This window comes from Entelurus aequoreus, linkage group LG03, assembly GCF_033978785.1.
Source record: "Entelurus aequoreus isolate RoL-2023_Sb linkage group LG03, RoL_Eaeq_v1.1, whole genome shotgun sequence".
Lineage (NCBI taxonomy): Eukaryota > Metazoa > Chordata > Actinopteri > Syngnathiformes > Syngnathidae > Entelurus > Entelurus aequoreus.
The window spans coordinates 90,924,748-90,947,247 of NC_084733.1; the positions used below are offsets into that span (position 1 = coordinate 90,924,748).

At 33.3% G+C, this 22,500-nt stretch overlaps 1 protein-coding gene across 4 annotated transcripts in view; it reads left to right on the forward strand.

Moving 5' to 3' along the window:
• Positions 1-22,500, forward strand: part of LOC133645858 (SAM and SH3 domain-containing protein 1-like) — an 81,686-nt gene that overhangs the window by 28,595 nt on the left and 30,591 nt on the right. The window contains exon 1 of one of the 4 annotated variants that reach the window (XM_062040773.1): positions 16,104-16,168. The exons of the other annotated variants lie outside the window; for them this stretch is intronic. The gene's annotated coding sequence lies outside the window, so the exon portion shown is untranslated. Of the gene's footprint in view, positions 1-16,103; positions 16,169-22,500 lie in introns of those variants that run through there. 4 annotated transcript variants of the gene reach the window in all.

Genomic DNA, 22,500 nt, shown 5'->3' on the forward strand with positions numbered 1-22,500 from the left:
ATTGTCCAACTCTTTAATTACCGATACCGATATCAACCGATACCGATATCAACCGATATATGCAGTCGTGGAATTAACACATTATTATGCCTAATTTGGACAACCAGGTATGGTGAAGATAAGGTACTTTAAAAAAAATAAAAAAAAATAAGATAACTAAATTAAAAACATTTTCTTGAATAAAAAAGAAAGTAAAACAATATAAAAACAGTTACATAGAAACTAGTAATGAATGAAAATGAGTAAAATTAAGTGTTAAAGGTTAGTATTATTAGTGGAGCAGCAGCACGCACAATCATGTGTGCTTACGGACTGTATCCCTTGCAGACTGTATTGATATATATTGATATATAATGTAGGAAGCAGAATATTGATAACAGAAAGAAATGGGGGGAGGGAGGATTTTTGGGTTGGTGCACTAATTGTAAGTGTATCTTGTGTTTTTTATGTTGATTTAATAAAAAAACAAAACAAAAAACGATACAGATAATAAAAAAAACGATACCGATAATTTCCGATATTACATTTTAACGCATTTATCGGCCGATAATATCGGCAGGCCGATATTATCAGACATCTCTAATCGTCTAGTATGTTGACTATTTTATTTCAGGACTAAATGACAATAATAAACATATGTTTCATGTACACTAACATTTGTTGTTCAAATAAAGACAATAATGAAATTTTTTGTGGTCCCCTTTATTTAGAAAAGTATCGAAATACACTTTTGTAGCAGTACCAAAATATTGGTACCGGGACAACCCTAATGTGCAGTGGTTCTGAAGCGATACCTTCATCGGCTTCGTCCATATGGCTTTTTGGAACCAAATAACCCAAAATGTTATCCTGTTACGATTTATTCCGTGTATATTTCCACATTCCCAGCAAACATGTATAGATTTCCAAAATGCTTGAAATGACACCCCTCCCGGTAATACCACACCACCTTAGCCATGCTCACCCTTTAGAGCACAGCTGTAACTTCCTGGCTCTAAACCTGCAGAAAATAGCTCTGCTCGGGTTTCTCTATGTTTACACTATTTTCTTAAACTTTATTTTATTTTTTTATTTTTTTTTCCCTATTTTTGTACCTTCATTTTAAGAGCTTATTGTTAAGTGTTCAATGTGATTTTACAATGTTGTTTACATTGTTGACATTTCCTTTCTGCCTTGATAGCTGAGTGCTTATAATCCGAGGAAGTTACATTTGAAATAAAATATATTTTTTATCAAGCTCCTTATTTTCCATATGCCATAAAAATATAAATAATTATCAATATCGCCCGATATAATAATAATGTTTAAATAATTACTGCATAGCACAAATTCCTTTCCATAGTTAAATAAGAATAACAGGGCAAAATAATGTTACACAGCCGTTATTTCCTGGCTCTAAACCTGCAGAAAATAGTTCTTCTCAGGTTTCTCTATGTTTACACTATTTTCTTAAACTTTATTAATATTTTTTTAAATTTTCCCTATTTTTGTACCTTCATTTTAAGAGCTTATTGTTAAGTGTTCAATGTGATTTTACAATTTTGTTTAAATTGTTGACATTTCCTTTCTGCCTTGATAGTTGAAGGGATTATAATCCGAGGAAGTTACATTTCAAATAAAATATGTATTTTTATCAAGCTCCTTATTTTCCATATGTCATAAAAATATCAATAATTATCAATATCGCCCGATATATTAATAATTTTTAAATAATTACTGCATAGCACAAATTCCTTTCCATAGTTAAATTACAATAAAAGGGCAAAATAATGTTACACAGCCGTTATTTCCTGCAGAAAGTAGCTCTTCTCAGGTTTCTCTATGTTTATATTTTCACATTTTGCACTATTTTTTTACACTTTTTAAAAATTTTTTTACATATTCCCTATTTTTGTAACTTCATTTTAAGATCTTATTGTGTTCAATGTGATTTTACAATTTTGTTTAAATTGTTACCATTTCCTGTCTGCCTTGATAGCTGAGTGGATTATAACCAGAGGAAGTTACATTTGAAATAAAATGCTCCTTATTTTCCATAAAATGTTTGATATCAGTCGATATATAAAACCCGTATATCGTGATACAGTTTTCAGCGATATCGCCCAGCTGCAATACTGTGGTACTGTATGAATATAAGTGGTAGACAAGATGAGTAAAGGTAGGCAGTCTTTGAAGGTGGTGAGCACAGATGGGAGGAGGGTGTGGAAGGTGGGCACCATAGGGAGACCAGACAAGGAGCCAGGAAGGGTCTTGTGTGTTGAAGTGATGAGCAGATGGAAACCTAACCTGCCTGGCAGGAAGTGCCAGCGTACGCCAGGCGTGGAGCGACCCCGCCCTCAGCCCCGCCCTCAGCCCCGCCCCCTCTCCATCTGCTATTAACTCCTGCTGATGATGAAGATTAAAGACCGAGGTCACCATCACACCGTGGGGTCACTTAATCCAGCTAGAGCGATACGGGTCATCACCTAAGACACACTTAGTGGATCTCTGATGACATGCATGCACTTCTTAGTGGATCTCTGATGACATGCATGCACTTCTTAGTGGATCTCTGATGACATGCATGCTCTTCCACACTTGGTGTCTCTTAGTGGATCTCTGATGACATGCATGCACTTCTTAGTGGATCTCTGATGACATGCATGCACTTCTTAGTGGATCTCTGATGACATGCATGCACTTCTTAGTGGATCTCTGATGACATGCATGCACTTCTTAGTGGATCTCTGATGACATGCATGCTCTTCTTAGTGGATCTCTGATGACATGCATGCACTTCTTAGTGGATCTCTGATGACATGCATGCACTTCTTAGTGGATCTCTGATGACATGCATGCTCTTCTTAGTGGATCTCTGATGACATGCATGCACTTCTTAGTGGATCTCTGATGACATGCATGCTCTTCTTAGTGGATCTCTGATGACATGCATGCACTTCTTAGTGGATCTCTGATGACATGCATGCTCTTCTTAGTGGATCTCTGATGACATGCATGCTCTTCTTAGTGGATCTCTGATGACATGCATGCTCTTCTTAGTGGATCTCTGATGACATGCATGCACTTCTTAGTGGATCTCTGATGACATGCATGCACTTCTTAGTGGATCTCTGATGACATGCATGCACTTCTTAGTGGATCTCTGATGACATGCATGCACTTCTTAGTGGATCTCTGATGACATGCATGCACTTCTTAGTGGATCTCTGATGACATGCATGCTCTTCTTAGTGGATCTCTGATGACATGCATGCACTTCTTAGTGGATCTCTGATGACATGCATGCACTTCTTAGTGGATCTCTGATGACATGCATGCACTTCATAGTGGATCTCTGATGACATGCATGCACTTCTTAGTGGATCTCTGATGACATGCATGCTCTTCTTAGTGGATCTCTGATGACATGCATGCACTTCTTAGTGGATCTCTGATGACATGCATGCACTTCTTAGTGGATCTCTGATGACATGCATGCACTTCCACACTTGGTGTCTGGGAACTTGCTGTAGCACCAGGACGGGAGTCAAAGAGGCTGTTTGCTGCCACCTGCTGGTACACTCTTGTCTTCACTTTGTCAATCAAACTGTAATGTGCTGTATATATATATATATATATATATAATATATATATATATATTATATATATAATGTGTATATATATATACATATATGTATGCTGTATATATAAGTACATATATATATTTATATATATATATATATATATATATATATATATATATATATATATATATATATATATATATATATATATATATATATATATATATATATATATATATATATATATATATATATATATATATATATATGTATGTGTGGGAAAAATCACAAGACTATTTCATCTCTACAGGCCTGTTTCATGAGGGGTTTCCCTCAATCATCAGGAGAAAAAAGAAAAAAAAATCTCCTGATGATTGAGGGAAACCCCTCATGAAACAGGCCTGTAGAGATGAAATAGTCTTGTGATTTTTCCCACACATACATATTACGCTCTACCGCGGTATCGAGCGCTATTTTTTTGGATAATCTAATTAAGACATATATGTACATATATATGTATATAGGAATATGTATACATATATATAAATAAACATATATGTATATATGTATGTATATATATGTATATATACATATATGTATATATACATATATATGTGTATATGTATATATACATATATATGTATATATACATAAATATGTATATATATGTATATATACATATACATATAAATGTATGTATACATATATATATATATATATATTTTAGGGCTGCAACTAACGATTAATTTGATAATCGATTAATCTGTCGATTATTACTTCGATTAATCGATTAATAATCGGATAAAAGAGACAAACTACATTTCTATCCTTTCCAGTATTTTATTGAAAAAAAACAGCATACTGGCACCATACTTATTTTGATTATTGTTTCTCAGCTGTTTGTACATGTTGCAGTTTATAAATAAAGGTTTATTTTTAAAAAAAAAAAAATTTTTTTTTTTTTTTTTTTTTTAAAAAGCTTCTGCGCATGCGCATAGCATAGATCCAACGAATCGATGACTAAATTAATCGGCAACTATTTTTATAATCGATTTTAATCGATTTAATCGATTAGTTTTTGCAGCCCTAATATATATACATATATTTATACATATGTATGTATATATATATAAATATATATGTATATATACATATACATGTATATATATATATATATATATATATGTATATATGTATATATATATATATATATATATATATATATATATATATATATATATATATATATATATATATATATATATATATATAATGCAATTTTTTGTGGTCCCCTTAATTTAGAAAAGTATCGAAATGCATTTTGGTACCGGTACCAAAATATTAGTATCGGGACAACCCTGGATGTGGCTCATATTCCAATAATTCTATTAACCTTCTTACAGTTTACAACCTTGTCGAAATGATATGAAAGCATAAGTTACTCACAAAGATGATAATGGATTTAACACATGCACCTTAGGCTTAGGTCAGGCTGATTACAAATAGAAGTACTAACCAAATATACCGCATAGGAAGGCACTCATAAATAATTGACGAGGGTTAAGAAACACTCTAATGGAACTGTCATGATTGAAATCCTCATTTCAAACACTTCCTTGTATCACACATGCTCAACAGTCACTTTTATAACTCTTCCCAGATGGCAAATGAAACCACTAAAAGTATCATATGTCATCTTTGGAAAATGTGCAGTTTTAAATATGTATCTTGAAGTTTTTTTTTTTTAGACAAGGTCAAATATAAAATTCATAAACGTTATATAACAGGGAGATTCACCCGGTCACAACACTTAGTACACAGATCGATACGGAGAGTGCTTTAAAAATAACATGCATTTATTTCACTGCATCAATGTTATTATTGTTATTATATTATTGTTTTTACAAGCATTTAAAGATTACTTGACCACAAAATATATATATATATATATATATATATATATATATATATATATATATATATATATATATATATATATATATATATATATATATATATATATTTTGGTATTTAATTCTAGTCTCTGATCTATTGTAGCAAATGAATTGTGCACCAGTTTCCAGGAAGGTGTTGCAACTCTACTCTAAAAGGTAGAAGGAATGTATTGAAAACATGTCTGGTAAGTGCACCCCGAGGAGGTAAGACCATGCACCATGGATGTGTGGACTCTCTGTTTGTTTTTACAGGTGCTGCCTTATTTTTAGTAACTACGACGCTTACCAAAAAAAAAGGACATTCATTCACTGCAAATATTTCAACATATTTTTTTATTTATTAATTCATTTGATAGGAAAATCATAATACAGGTACTGAGAAACAGACACGTCCCCCCGACCCCAAAAAAAATATATATAAAAAAAATACAAAAATTAAAAAAATACAAATAATACAAAAATTAAAAAAATATATATATATTTTTAAAAACTGTGATTTACTACGACTCTTACAAAAAAAGGACATTCATTCACTGCAAATATTTCAACATATTTTTTTATTTATTAATTCATTTGATAGGAAAATCATAATACAGGTACTGAGAAACCGACACGTCCCCCCCACCCCAAAAAAATATATATAAAAAAAATACAAAAATTAAAAAAATAAAAATAATACAAAAATTAAAAAAATATATATATTTTTTTTTTTAAAAACTGTGATTTACTACGACGCTTACCAAAAAAAATGACATTCATTCACTGCAAATATTTCAACATATTTTTTTATTTATTAATTCATTTGATAGGAAAATCATAATACAGGTACTGAGAAACAGACACGTCCCCCCCACCCCAAAAAATATATATATATAAAAAATACAAAAATTAAAAAAATAAAAATAATACAAAAATTTAAAAAATATATATATATTTTTAAAAACTGTGATTTACTACGACGCTTACAAAAAAAAAGGACATTCATTCACTGCAAATATTTCAACATATTTTTTTATTTATTAATTCATTTGATAGGAAAATCATAATACAGGTACTGAGAAACAGACACTCCCCCCCACCCCAAAAAAAATATACATATAAAAAATACAAAAATAAAAACAATACAAAATTTTAAAAAATATATATATATTTTTAAAAACTGTGATTTACTACAACGCTTACCAAAAAAAAGGACATTCATTCACTGCAAATATTTCAACATATTTTTTTATTTATTAATTCATTTGATAGGAAAATCATAATACAGGTACTGAGAAACAGACACGTCCCCCCCACCCCAAAAAAAATATATATAAAAAAAATACAAAAATTAAAAAAATACAAATAATACAAAAATTAAAAAAATATATATATATTTTTAAAAACTGTGATTTACTACGACTCTTACAAAAAAAGGACATTCATTCACTGCAAATATTTCAACATATTTTTTTATTTATTAATTCATTTGATAGGAAAATCATAATACAGGTACTGAGAAACCGACACGTCCCCCCCACCCCAAAAAAATATATATAAAAAAAATACAAAAATTAAAAAAATAAAAATAATACAAAAATTAAAAAAATATATATATATATTTTTTTTAAAAACTGTGATTTACTACGACGCTTACCAAAAAAAATGACATTCATTCACTGCAAATATTTCAACATATTTTTTTATTTATTAATTCATTTGATAGGAAAATCATAATACAGGTACTGAGAAACAGACACGTCCCCCCCACCCCAAAAAATATATATATATAAAAAATACAAAAATTAAAAAAATAAAAATAATACAAAAATTTAAAAAATATATATATATTTTTAAAAACTGTGATTTACTACGACGCTTACAAAAAAAAAGGACATTCATTCACTGCAAATATTTCAACATATTTTTTTATTTATTAATTCATTTGATAGGAAAATCATAATACAGGTACTGAGAAACAGACACTCCCCCCCACCCCAAAAAAAATATACATATAAAAAATACAAAAATAAAAACAATACAAAATTTTAAAAAATATATATATATTTTTAAAAACTGTGATTTACTACAACGCTTACCAAAAAAAAGGACATTCATTCACTGCAAATATTTCAACATATTTTTTTATTTATTAATTCATTTGATAGGAAAATCATAATACAGGTACTGAGAAACAGACACGTCCCCCCCACCCCCCAAAAAAAATATATAAAAAAAATACAAAAATTAAAAAAATTTAAATAATACAAAAATTAAAAAAATATATATATATTTTTAAAAACTGTGATTTACTACGACGCTTACCAAAAAAAAGGACATTCCTTCACTGCAAATATTTCAACATATTTTTTTATTTATTAATTCATTTGATAGGAAAATCATAATACAGGTACTGAGAAACAGACACGTCCCCCCCACCCCAAAAAATATATATATAAAAAAAATACAAAAATTAAAAAAATTAAAATAATACAAAAATTAAAAAAATATAGTGAAGTGAAGTGAATTACATTTATATAGCGCTTTTTCTCAAGTGACTCAAAGCGCTTTACATAGTGAAACCCAATATCTAAGTTACATTCAAACCAGTGTGGGTGGCACTGGGAGCAGGTGGGTAAAGTGTCTTGCCCAAGGACACAACGGCAGTGACTAGGATGGCGGAAGCGGGGATCGAACCTGCAACCCTCAAGTTGCTGGCACGGCCGCTCTACCAACCGAGCTATACCGCCCCATATATATATATATATATATATATTTTTAAAAAACTGTGATTTACTACGACTCTTACAAAAAAAAAGGACATTCATTCACTGCAAATATTTCAACATATTTTTTTATTTATTAATTCATTTGATAGGAAAATCATAATACAGGTACTGAAAAACAGACACGTCCCCCCCCACCCCAAAAAAAATATATATATAAAAAATACAAAAATTAAAAAAATACAAATAATACAAAAATTTAAAAAATATATATATATTTTTAAAAACTGTGATTTACTACGACGCTTACCAAAAAAAAGGACATTCATTCACTGCAAATATTTCAACATATTTTTTTATTTATTAATTCATTTGATAGGAAAATCATAATACAGGTACTGAGAAACAGACACGTCCCCCCCACCCCAAAAAAATATATATTAAAAAAATACAAAAATTAAAAAAATTAAAATAATACAAAAATTTAAAAAAAATATATCTATTTTTAAAAACTGTGATTTACTACGACGCTTACCAAAAAAAAGGACATTCATTCACTGCAAATATTTCAACATATTTTTTTATTTATTCATTCATTTGATAGGAAAATCATAATACAGGTACAGAGGAACCGACATGTCGCCCCCACCCCAAAAAAAATATATATATAAAAAATAAAAAAATTAAAAAAATAAAAATAATGCAAAAATTAAAAAAATATATATATATTTTTAAAAACTGTGATTTACTACGACGCTTACCAAAAAAAAGGACATTCATTCACTGCAAATATTTCAACATATTTTTTTATTTATTAATTCATTTGATAGGAAAATCATAATACAGGTACTGAGAAACAGACACGTCCCCCCCACCCCAAAAAAAAAATATATAAAAAAAATACAAAAATTAAAAAAATAAAAATAATACAAAAATTTAAAAAATATATATATTTTTTTAAAAACTGTGATTTACTACGACTCTTACAAAAAAAAGGACATTCATTCACTGCAAATATTTCAACATATTTTTTTATTTATTAATTCATTTGATAGGAAAATCATAATACAGGTACTGAGAAACCGACACGTCCCCCCCACCCCAAAAAAAAAATATTTAAAAAAAATACAAAAATTAAAAAAATAAAAAGAATACAAAAATTAAAAAAAATATATATATTTTTGAAAACTGTGATTTACTACGACGCTTACAAAAAAAAAGGACATTCATTCACTGCAAATATTTCAACATATTTTTTTTATTTATTAATTCATTTGATAGGAAAATCATAATACAGGTGCTGAGAAACAGACACGTCCCCCCCACCCCAAAAAAAAAAAATATAAAAAAAATACAAAAATTAAAAAAATAAAAATAATACAAAAATTTAAAAAATATATATTTTTTTTTAAAAACTGTGATTTACTACGACGCTTACCAAAAAAAAGGACATTCATTCACTGCAAATATTTCAACATATTTATTTATTTATTAATTCATATGATAGGAAAATCATAATACAGGTACTGAGAAACAGACACGTCCCCCCCACCCCAAAAAAAATATATATATAAAAAATACAAAAATTAAAAAAATAAAAATAATACAAAAATTAAAAAAAAAAAAATTTTTTTTTAAAAACTGTGATTTCCACTACAAGAAAATCCTCCTAGGAGCTGGTAAACATGCAAAGGCCATTCTATCCCTAAAAGTCTGCTTAATTTTTGGATAGTTTGGTGGAATTCCAAAAGGAACACACACACACACACACACACACACACACACACACACACACACACACACACACACACACACACACACACACACACACACACACACACACACACACACACACACACACACACACACACACACACACACACACACACACACACACACACACACACACACACACTTTATTGTGTTTGTTAACTTCTTGAGACCTCCGAAAATAAGACAACGCCACATAAAACACAAGATGTGGTGTAATCCCCAAATAGTCCATTCGGGGGCGGTATAGCTCGGTTGGTAGAGCGGCTGTGCCAGCAACTTGAGGGTTCCAGGTTCGAGCCCATCCCTATCCCGCCATCCTAGTCACTGCCGTTGTGTCCTTGAGCAAGACACTTTACCCACCTGCTCCCAGTGCCACCCACACTGCTTTAAATGGAACTTAGATATTGGCTTTCACTGTGTAAGGCGCTTTGAGTCACTAGAGAAAAGCGCTATATAAATACAATTCACTTCAATTCTGCACACGGCGTCAATTCAAAATGTAGTGCATCTGCAAGATGTTTGAAAGTATGAATCCAGAAGACTTTAGGACAGGAACAGGACCAGAACACGTCTTTTAATACTTGCCGGAGTCAACTGATTACATGTGTCTGCGATATTAGTGTACAAGTTTAGAGTTAGTCTAACACAGGGGTCACCAACCTTTTTGAAAGCAAGAGCTACTTCTTGGGTAGTGATTAATGCGAAGGGCTACCAGTTTGATACACACTTCAATAAATGGCCAGAAATAGCCAATTTGCTCAATTTACCTTTAACTCTATGTTATTATTAATAATTAATGATATTTACACTTAATTGAACGGTTTAAAAGAGGAGAAAACACGAAAAAAATGACAATTAAATTTTGAAACATAGTTTATCTTCAATTTCGACTCTTTAAAATTCAAAATTCAACCGAAAAAAAGAAGAGAAAAACGAGCTAATTCGAATCTTTTTGAAAAAATTTAAAAAATAATTTATGGAACATCATTAGTAATTTTTCCTGATTAAGATTAATTTTAGAATTTTGATGACATGTTTTAAATATGTTAAAATCCAATCTGCACTTTGTTAGAATATATAACAAATTGGACCAAGCTATATTTCTAACAAAGACAAATGATTATTTCTTCTAGATTTTCCAGAACAAAAATTTTCAAAGAAATTCAAAAGACTTTGAAATAAGATTTAAATTTGATTCTACAGATTTTCTAGATTTGCCAGAATAATTTTTTTGAATTTTAATCATAATAAGCTTGAAGAAATATTTCACAAATATTCTTTGTCGAAAAAACAGAAGCTACAATGAAAAATCTAATTAAATTTTATTTATTATTCTTTACAATAAAAAAAATACATTTACTTGAACATTGATTTAAATGGTCAGGAAAGAAGAGGAAGGAATTTAAAAGGTAAAAAGGTATATGTGTTTAAAAATCCTAAAATCATTTTAAAGGTTGTATTTTTTCTCTAAAATTGTCTTTCTGAAAGTTATAAGAAGCAAAGTAAAAAAATGAATGAATTTATTTAAACAAAAGAAGACCAAGTCTTTCAAATATTTTCTTGGATTTTCAAATTCTATTTGAGTTTTGTCTCTCTTAGAATTAAAAATGTCGGGCAAAGCGAGACCAGCTTGCTAGTAAATAAATACAATTTAAAAAAATAGAGGCAGCTCACTGGTAAGTGCTGCTATTTGAGCTATTTTTAGAACAGGCCAGCGGGCTACTCATCTGGTCCTTACGGGCTACCTGGTGCCCGCGGGCACCGCGTTGGTGACCCCTGGTCTAACAGTTGCGACGGACATCCTTAAACTGTATCAGACTAAGCGTTGAACAATTTATTTGTATCCCTGCAGATTTCCAGTCATTGTCATCCAAACCGTTGCCAAATTCTGCTTCCCGGTTTTTTTCTGACGCTTTGTTTTACTTAACTTTTACAACGTTGGCTTCCTGTCGCACTCGTTTTGAGAACATTTTTACATCAGCAGAGCGAGTCCTAACTTCTGCCCCGACCACACACACACACACACACACACACACACACACACACACACACACACACACACACACACACACACACACACACACACACACACACACACACACACACACACACACACACACACACACACACACACTGCCGACATGCTCCTCTGCAACAAGTGGGGATGCGGTTTATTCCAACTTGTGAGTCAGGCATGTTTGTGCGGGGCCGCAGCTGGAGGGCCCCACCCTGTGTCCTCCTATGTGCTCACACACATTCTTGTATTTATCACCTTCTGGGGACCTCCGAAAAATGCCTACCTCTTAAAGGCCTACTGAAAGCCACTACTAGCGACCACGCAGTCTGATAGTTTATATATCAATGATGAAATCTTAACATTGCAACACATGCCAATACGGCCGGGTTAACTTATAAAGTGACATTTAAAACTTCCCGGGAAATATCCGGCTGAAACGTCGCGGTATGATGACGTATGCACGTGACGAAGGCAGAGTAACGGAAGTTATGGTACCCCGTAGAATCCTATACAAAAAGCTCTGTTTTCATTTCATAATTCCACAGTATTATGGACATCTTTTGCAATTTGTTTAATGAACAATGAAGGCTGCAAAGAAGACAGTTGTAGGTGGGATCAGTGTATTAGCAGCGGACTACAGCAACACAACCAGGAGGACTTTGTTGGAGCGCTAGCCGCGCTAGCCGCGCTAGCCGCCGACCTCACCTTGACTTCCTACGTCTCCGGGCCGCCAAACGCATCGGGTGAAGTCCTTCGTCCTTCTGCCGATCGCTGGAACGCAGGTGAGCACGGGTGTTGATGAGCAGATGAGGGCTGGCAGTATTTGCCTCTCTATTAGTTTTCCGTATTGGGACCATGATTTCGGTCCTAACTTGTTCACCGGTCCTCATATGGACGGTACTTTTCCTTTGCAGTGTTTACTTTGGTATGCACATTTAATCAACAAACAAAAATCCTGACTTTGGAGCAATGTTCACGGACTCTAGTATTTGCCTCTCTATTAGTTTTCCGTATTGGGACCATGATTTCGGTCCTAACTTGTTCACCGGTCCTCATATGGAGGCTACTTTTCCTTTGCAGTATTTACTTTGGTATGCACATTAAATCAAGAACAAAAATCCTGACTTTGGAGCAATGTTCACGGACTCTAGTATTTGGCTCTCTATTAGATGCAAGAGTTTTGCGTATTGGGACCATGATTTCGGTCCTAACTTGTTCACCGGTCCTCATATGGACGCTACTTTTCCTTTGCAGTGTTTACTTTTGTATGCACATTAAATCAACCAAAAAAATCCTGACTTTGGAGCAATGTTCACGGACTCTAGTATTTGGCTCTCTATTAGATGCAACGGTTTTCCGTATTGGGACCATGATTTCGGTTCTAACTTGTTCACCGGTCCTCATATGGAGGCTACTTTTCCTTTGCAGTGTTTACTTTTGTATGCACATTTAATCAACAAACAAAAATCCTGACTTTGGAGCAATGTTCATGGACTCTAGTATTTGACTCTCTATTAGATGCAACAGTTTTCCGTATTGGGACCATGATTTCGGTCCTAACTTGTTCACCGGTCCTCATATGGAGGCTACTTTTCCTTTGCAGTGTTTACTTTGGTATGCACATTAAATCAACAACAAAAATCCTGACTTTGGAACAATGTTCACGGACTCTAGTATTTGCCTCTCTATTAGATACAACGGTTTTCCGTATTGGGACCATGATTTCGGTCCTAACTTGTTCACCGGTCCTCATATGGACGCTACTTTCCCTTTGCAGTGTTTACTTTTGTATGCACATTAAATCAACCAAAAAAATCCTGACTTTGGAGCAATGTTCACGGACTCTAGTATTTGCCTCTCTAATAGATGCAGCGGTTTTCCGTATTGGGACCATGATTTCGGTCCTAACTTGTTCACCGGTCCTCATATGGAGGCTACTTTTCCTTTGCAGTGTTTACTTTTGTATGCACATTAAATCAACCAAAAAAATCCTGACTTTGGAGCAATGTTCACGGACTCTAGTATTTGGCTCTCTATTAGATGCAACGGTTTTCCGTATTGGGACCATGATTTCGGTCCTAACTTGTTCACCGGTCCTCATATGGACGGTAATTTTCCTTTGCAGTGTTTACTTTAGTAAGCACATTAAATCAACCAAAAACATCCTGACTTTGGAGCAATGTTCACGGACTCTAGTATTTGCCTCTCTATTAGTTTTCCGTATTGGGACCATGATTTCGGTCCTAACTTGTTCACCGGTCCTCATATGGACGCTACTTTTCCTTTGCAGTGTTTACTTTGGTATGCACATTTAATCAACAAATAAAAATCCTGACTTTGGAGCAATGTTCACAGACTCTAGTATTTGCCTCTCTATTATTTTTCCGTATTGGGACCATGATTTCGGTCCTAACTTGTTTACCGGTCCTCATATGGACGGTACTTTTCCTTTGCAGTGTTTACTTTTGTATGCACATTAAATCAACCAAAAAAATCCTGACTTTGGAGCAATGTTCACGGACTCTAGTATTTGCCTCTCTATTAGTTTTCCGTATTGGGACCATGATTTCGGTCCTAACTTGTTCACCGGTCCTCATATGGAGGCTACTTTTCCTTTGCAGTGTTTACTTTGGTATGCACATTAAATCAACAACAAAAATCCTGACTTTGGAGCAATGTTCACGGACTCTAGTATTTGGCTCTCTATTAGATGCAGCGGTTTTCCGTTTTGGGACCATGATTTCGGTCCTAACTTGTTCACCGGTCCTCATATGGACGCTACTTTTCCTTTGCAGTGTTTACTTTTGTAAGCACATTAAATCAACCAAAAAAATCCTGACTTTGGAGCAATGTTCACGGACTCTAGTATTTGGCTCTCTATTAGTTTTCCGTATTGGGACCATGATTTCGGTCCTAACTTGTTCACCGGTCCTCATATGGACGGTACTTTTCCTTTGCAGTGTTTACTTTGGTATGCACATTTAATCAACAAACAAAAATCCTGACTTTGGAGCAATGTTCACGGACTCTAGTATTTGCCTCTCTATTAGTTTTCCGTATTGGGACCATGATTTCGGTCCTAACTTGTTCACCGGTCCTCATATGGACGCTACTTTTCCTTTGCAGTGTTTACTTTTGTAAGCACATTAAATCAACCAAAAAAATCCTGACTTTGGAGCAATGTTCACGGACTCTAGTATTTGCCTCTCTATTAGTTTTTTGTATTGGGACCATGATTTCGGTCCTAACTTGTTCACCGGTCCTCATATGGACGCTACTTTTCCTTTGCAGTGTTTACTTTTGTAAGCACATTAAATCAACCAAAAAAATCCTGACTTTGGAGCAATGTTCACGGACTCTAGTATTTGCCTCTCTATTAGTTTTCCGTATTGGGACCATGATTTCGGTCCTAACTTGTTCACCGGTCCTCATATGGACGGTACTTTTCCTTTGCAGTGTTTACTTTGGTATGCACATTTAATCAACCAACAAAAATCCTGACTTTGGAGCAATGTTCACGGACTCTAGTATTTGCCTCTCTATTAGATGCAGCGGTTTTCCGTATTGGGACCATGATTTCGGTCCTAACTTGTTTACCGGTCCTCATATGGACGCTACTTTTCCTTTGCAGTGTTTACTTTTGTAAGCACATTAAATCAACCCAAAAAATCCTGACTTTGGAGCAATGTTCACGGACTCTAGTATTTGCCTCTCTATTAGTTTTCCGTATTGGGACCATGATTTCGGTCCTAACTTGTTCACCGGTCCTCATATGGACGGTACTTTTCCTTTGCAGTGTCTACTTTGGTATGCACATTTAATCAACAAACAAAAATCCTGACTTTGGAGCAATGTTCACGGACTCTAGTATTTGGCTCTCTATTAGATGCAGCGGTCCTAACTTGTTCACAGCTCCTCATATGGATGGTACTTTTCCTTCTTGATGTCTCAAGAAGGGTAGAAATACAAGAACACACACACACACACACACACACACCCACACACACACACAGAGAGAGAGAGAGAGAGAGAGAGAGAGAGAGAGAGAGAGCCCTCCCCTTTCACATCATTGTGTTCCACTCAGACTAAAGTGTAAGCGTCAATGTGGAGCAGCAGTGAGTAAAGTAGTGCCGGCCGGGTGGATGCCCGTTTGTGGTGAGTGTATTTGTGTGTGTGTGTGTGTGTGTGTGTGTGTGTGTGTGTGTGTGTGTGTGTGTGTGTGTGTGTGTGTGTGTGTGTGTGTGTGTGTGTGTGTGTGTGTGTGTGTGTTGGAATGTTAACGCCGTGGATGTTCTGGCACATTCACCGAGGACCCAGTCGACATTTAACGTTTCCAAACGCGGTTCGAAACCTTTTCTAAGGGGATTAAGTGTCACTGAAAGGACGAAGACTTCATTCATGCGTGCTCTTTTTGTTCCTTTGCTCAACTCTACTCGTGAACTGGGAATAATCATTGAAAACATCCGCATAAGCGCCTTTCCTGTAACACCTCAACTACAATTCAGTATTATTTGCATGACTAAATAAGCTCTAAGTCAGGGGTCACCAACCTTTTTGAAAGCAAGAGCTACTTCTTGGGTAGTGATTAATGCGAAGGGCTACCAGTTTGATACACACTTAAATAAATGGCCAGAAATAGCCAATTTGCTCAATTTACCTTTAACTCTATGTTATTATTAATAATTAATGATGTTTACTCTTAATTGAACGGTTTAAAAGAGGAGAAAACACGAAAAAAAATGACAATTAAATTTTGAAACATAGTTTATCTTCAATTTCGACTCTTTAAAATTCAAAATTCAACCGAAAAAAAGAAGAGAAAAACGAGCTAATTCGAATCTTTTTGAAAAAATGTAAAAAAATTAATTTATGGAACATCATTAGTAATTTTTCCTGATTAAGATTAATTTTAGAATTTTGATGACATGTTTTAAATAGGTTAAAATCCAATCTACACTTTGTTAGAATATATAACAAATTGGACCAAGCTATATTTCTAACAAAGACAAATCATTATTTCTTCTAGATTTTCCCGAACAAAAATTTTAAAAGAAATTCAAAAAGACTTTGAAATAAGATTTAAATTTGATTCTACAGATTTTCTAGATTTGCCAGAATATTTTTTTTGAATTTTAATCATAATAAGTTTGAAGAAATATTTCACAAATTTTCTTCGTCGAAAAAAATGAAGCTAAAATGAAGAATTAAACTAAAATGTATTTATTATTCTTTACAATAAAAAAAATAAATGTACTTGAACATTGATTTAAATTTTCAGGAAAGAAGAGGAAGGAATTTAAAAGGTAAAAAGGTATATGTGCTTAAAAATCCTAAAATCATTTTTAAGGTTGTATTTTTTCTCTAAAATTGTCTTTCTGAAAGTTATAAGAAGCAAAGTACAAAAATGAATGAATTTATTTAAACAAGTGAAGATCAAGTCTTTCAAATATTTTCTTGGATTTTCAAATTCTATTTGAGTTTTGTCTCTCTTAGAATGAAAAATGTCAGGCAAAGTGAGACCAGCTTGCTAGTAAATAAATACAATTTAAAAAAAATAGATGCAGCTCACTGGTAAGTGCTGCTATTTGAGCTATTTTTAGAACAGGCCGGCGGGCTACTCATCTGGTCCTTACGGGCTACCTGGTGCCCGCGGGCACCGCGTTGGTGACCCCTGATCTATATACTGTGTTAGTGTTGTACACTGCAAAAAGGGAAATCTAAGTAAGATGAAATATGTCAAATAAGGCTGATAGTTGCTTATTTTCTGTCTGATAAGATCATTCTTCTCACTAAGCCAGAGATGTCCAAAGTGCGGCACCCGGGGGCCATTTGCGGCCCGCAGGTAATTTTTTAACGGCCCCACGGCACATTCTAAAAATACGATTAAAAAACATAAAAAGTAGTATAAAAGAGTAATAAACAGGTGACAATAAAATGTTGCTATGTTGACTCTAATAAGACAAAGCTGCCATGCAGGCTGTCTCTTTCTTTAAAACATAATAATTAGGGATGTCCGATAATGGCTTTTTGCCGATATCCGATATTCCGATATTGTCCAACTCTTTAATTGCCGATACCGATATCAACCGATATGTGCAGTCGTGGAATTAACACATTATTATGCCTAATTTGGACAACCATGTATGGTGAAGATAAGGTACTTTTTTAAAAATAATAATAAAATAAGATAACTAAATTAAAAACATTTTCTTGAATAAAAAAGAAAGTAAAACAATATAAAAACAGTTACATAGAAACTAGTAATGAATGAAAATGAGTAAAATATACTGTTAAAGGTTAGTACTATTAGTGGAGCAGCAGCACGCACAATCATGTGTGCTTACGGACTGTATCCCTTGCAGACTGTATTGATATATATTGATATATAATGTAGGAAGCAGAATATTAATAACAGAAAGAAATGGGGGGAGGGAGGTTTTTTGGGTTGGTGCACTAATTGTAAGTGTATCTTGTGTTTTTTATGTTGATTTAATAAAAAAACAAAAAAACAAAAACAAAAAAACCGATACAGACAATAAAAAACCTGATACCGATAATTTCCAATATTACATTTTAACGCATTTATCGGCCGATAATATCGGCAGGCCGATATTATCGGACATTCCTAATAATAATGAATCAAAAACAATGTTATTATGAATTATTGACCTATTCAAGGCTCCAATTAGGTCACATTAAATATTCCACTTTGAGATATTTTTTGGGGGAAAATGTTGCATATTTTGTGTTTGCCATATAAAAAACTGTTTTTTGTGGGGTTTTTTTAAAGAAGGGCCTAAAATGACCCAACAAGGAACATAATAAACAACAATGCAAGTTGTAATTGATCTGAAGTTGATCTCGAGACTATTGTGTTAACAGTTTAAAAAAAAAATATACGATTTGTTTTTTAACACTTTACTGAGCAGGACCCTTTTGGATCCCCCAATAATTTTAGTGGGACTTTTTTTATTTTTATTTTTATTTTTTTTTAAGTGTCATTGCTCAAAAAATAATAATAAATTAAAATCAACGTTGTTATGAGCTCCAATTATTTTATAATCTGGAATGTTCCACTTTAAATAAATAAATAAATAAATTAAATTAAATTAAATTAAATTAAATTAAATTAAATTAAATTAAAAACTTTACAATTTTATTGGGGGAAAATATTTCATATTTTGTGTTTTTTTTCCATAAAAAAATGGGTTTTCTTTGACAAAAAGGGCATACAATTTAAATCTAAAAAAAACCCCAAAAACGTTATATTGACAGATATACCTAATGTTGATCTAGATATTTAAACTTTGAATAATAATAATAATAATAATAATAATACTAAATAATGACATTTTTAAAAAAATTTTTAACCTAAACCCTTTGGTATCAAGCCTAAATGTATATTTGTTATACATATATTGTATTGGTTTTGAAAATGGAGAAAATATCAAAATGGCCCCCGCTTGCTTTGATTTTTCAGTGTGTGGCCCTTAGTGGAAAAAGTTTGGACACCCCATTTTATGTTAGAGTGTTTTACTTGTTTTAAGTGGTCCTAAAGATCTCAGTAAGATATTATAGCTCGTTGCTGAGATTTGATGAGCTATATTGAGTAAAACATGCTTGAAACTAGAATATCAACTGTTGTGTCATCAACACTCACAAGTAGAAAAGTACTTTTTTAAAGTCATCATTTCTAACTTCAAGCATTAAAAAAAATATGATTTTGACACAAATATGTCTCATAATTAAAACAGATGACAGCCAAATGGACTTTCAATCAATCAATCAATCAATCAATCAATCAATCAATCAATGTTTATTTATATAGCCCTAAATCACAAGTGTCTCAAAGGGCTGTACAAGCCACAACCACATCCTCGGTACAGAGCCCACATACGGGCAAGGAAAAACTCACCCCAGTGGGACGTCAATGTGAATGACTATGAGAAACCTTGGAGAGGACCGCATATGTGGGTAACCCCCCCCCCCCCCACCCCTTCTAGGGGAGACCGAAAGTCGCACGCCATTTGCGTTCCAGCTTTCTACATGATAATTTCTGGGCTTTAGTTTCTTCTGTAAACCATGGGGTGCGCCTTTTAGGGGCCCTTTTTAGCTTTAGCGGTGCTACACTATCAATGGTGTCGCGCAGGGCGTCGTTAAAGTTGTTAGTGAGGTTATCAATAGAGCCCACATAATTTGGGAATGGTGCCATTACTGAAGGCAGTAGGTCAGTAAGAGTCGTCGTTGTGGCAGCATTAATGTTGCGGCTGCTATAGCAGTTATTATTATTATTATTAGTTTGTTGACAATGAGTCAGAACTTCGAATTTTATAAGGTAATGATCGGACATTACTTTAGTGTACGGGAGTATCGTAACTTTGGAGGTGGTGACACCCCTGACAAGCACTAGATCTATCGTATTACCGTTGCGATGCGTGGGTTCATTTATTATTTGTGTAACCCTCCACGCATGGAGGGTCCGATGGGGTATTCATATGGATGTTAAAGTCTCCCATTATGATTATATTGTCGGCGTGCGTCACTAGATCAGCAACGAACTCTGAAAATTCATTGATAAAGTCCGAATAGGGCCCCGGGGGGCGGTAGATGACAGCCAGGTGCAGAGGCAGCGGTGAGACAAACCTCATAGTAAGCACCTCAAACAAGTTATATTTATTATTTAGGTCCGAGGTAAGGCTAAAGTTTTTGTTGTATATTAGTGCAACACCCCCACCCCTTTTAATGGGACGGGCAATATGCGTTCCCGTATAGCCAGGAGGAGACTTTGCTGTTTTATTTTCAATGAAACAACAGAAATACATACTCATATAGTAGTACAGTTGGCACAGTACAGTAAACTGACTATTTAAACACTAATTGACTGAAAGAGCACGCACTTGACGCGATGATGTCATGTTATCCATGGAAAAATGCATTTTCAGACAATATGATTTTGCCTGAGCGGCTAGGAGACCCCGAGAGTAACAAGCGCTCGCCTTGTTGCCTTTCCATTAAGACAGGGGGTGTCCAAACTTTTTCCACTGAGGGCCACACACTGAAAAATCAAAGCACGCGGGGGGGCCATTTTGATATTTTCTCCATTTTCAAAACCAATACAATTAGAGATGTCCGATAATATCGGTCTGCCGATATTATCGGCCGATAAATGCGTTAAAATGTAATATCGGAAATTATCGGTATCGGTTTTTTATTATCAGTATCGTGTTTTTTTTTAATTTTTTTATTTTTTTATTTTATAAAATCCACATAAAAAACACAAGATACACTTACAATTAGTGCACCAACCCAAAAAACCTCCCTCCCCCATTTACACTCATTTACACTCATTCACACAAAAGGGTTGTTTCTTTCTGTTATTAATATTCTGCTTCCTACATTATATATCAATATATATCAATACAGTCTGCAAGGGATACAGTCCGTAAGCACACATGATTGTGCGTGCTGCTGGTCCACTAATAATACTAACCTTTAACAGTTAATTTTACAAATTTTCATTAATTACTAGTTTCTATGTAACTGTTTTTATATTGTTTTACTTTCTTTTTTATTCAAGAAAATGTTTTTAATTTATTTATCTTATTTTATTTGATTCATTTTTTTTAAAAAGTACCTTATCTTCACCATACCTGGTTGTCCAAATTAGGCATAATAATGTGTTAATTCCACGACTGTATATATCGGTTGATGTCGGTATCGGTTGATATCGGTATCGGTAATTAAAGAGTTGGACAATATCGGCAAAAAGCCATTATCGGACATCCCTAAATACAATATACACTTTTTTTTTTTTTTTAACCTTTGGGGCTCGCTCAACTTCGGTCCTAGGGACCCAGAAGGGTTTCAGTCTTAAAAAAGGTTAAAAATAAAGTCACCCAATTTTTTGGGACAAAAATACAAAATGTACAATATTTTTCCCTAAAAGATTTTCAAAGTGGAATATTGGATGTGAAGTAATTTGATCCCTAAATAGGTCAATAATTCATAGCAAAATTGATTTGAATTTATTTTTTAATTTTTTTTAGCAAAGACATGTGTTTTTTAATTCTACTAACATTTTTGGGGATCCAAAAGTGCCCCACTCATAAAATGGTCATGCTTTTTTTTTGTAATTTTTTTTTTTTTTTACATTCAACACTTAAATCTCTATATCAGCTTCAGATAATATATAGTGTAATTAGTTTAGTATATTTATAATAACAATCAATATAATAATTAATATAATTAGTATTAGTATATAATTTGTATGTATTTTTTTAAATAATTGTCATATTTTTCGTGTTTTTTTGGTTTGTTGTATTTATGTCCTTTTTGTCCTTAAATCAGTCAATAATTCATAGCAACATTGATTTTGACTCATTATTATTTTTGGGGAAAAATTATTTTAAAAAATTGTGTTTTTAGAGTCAACAATGCAACTTTTTTTCTCGTTGCATTTCACCTATTTGCTCTTTTATTCCACGTTT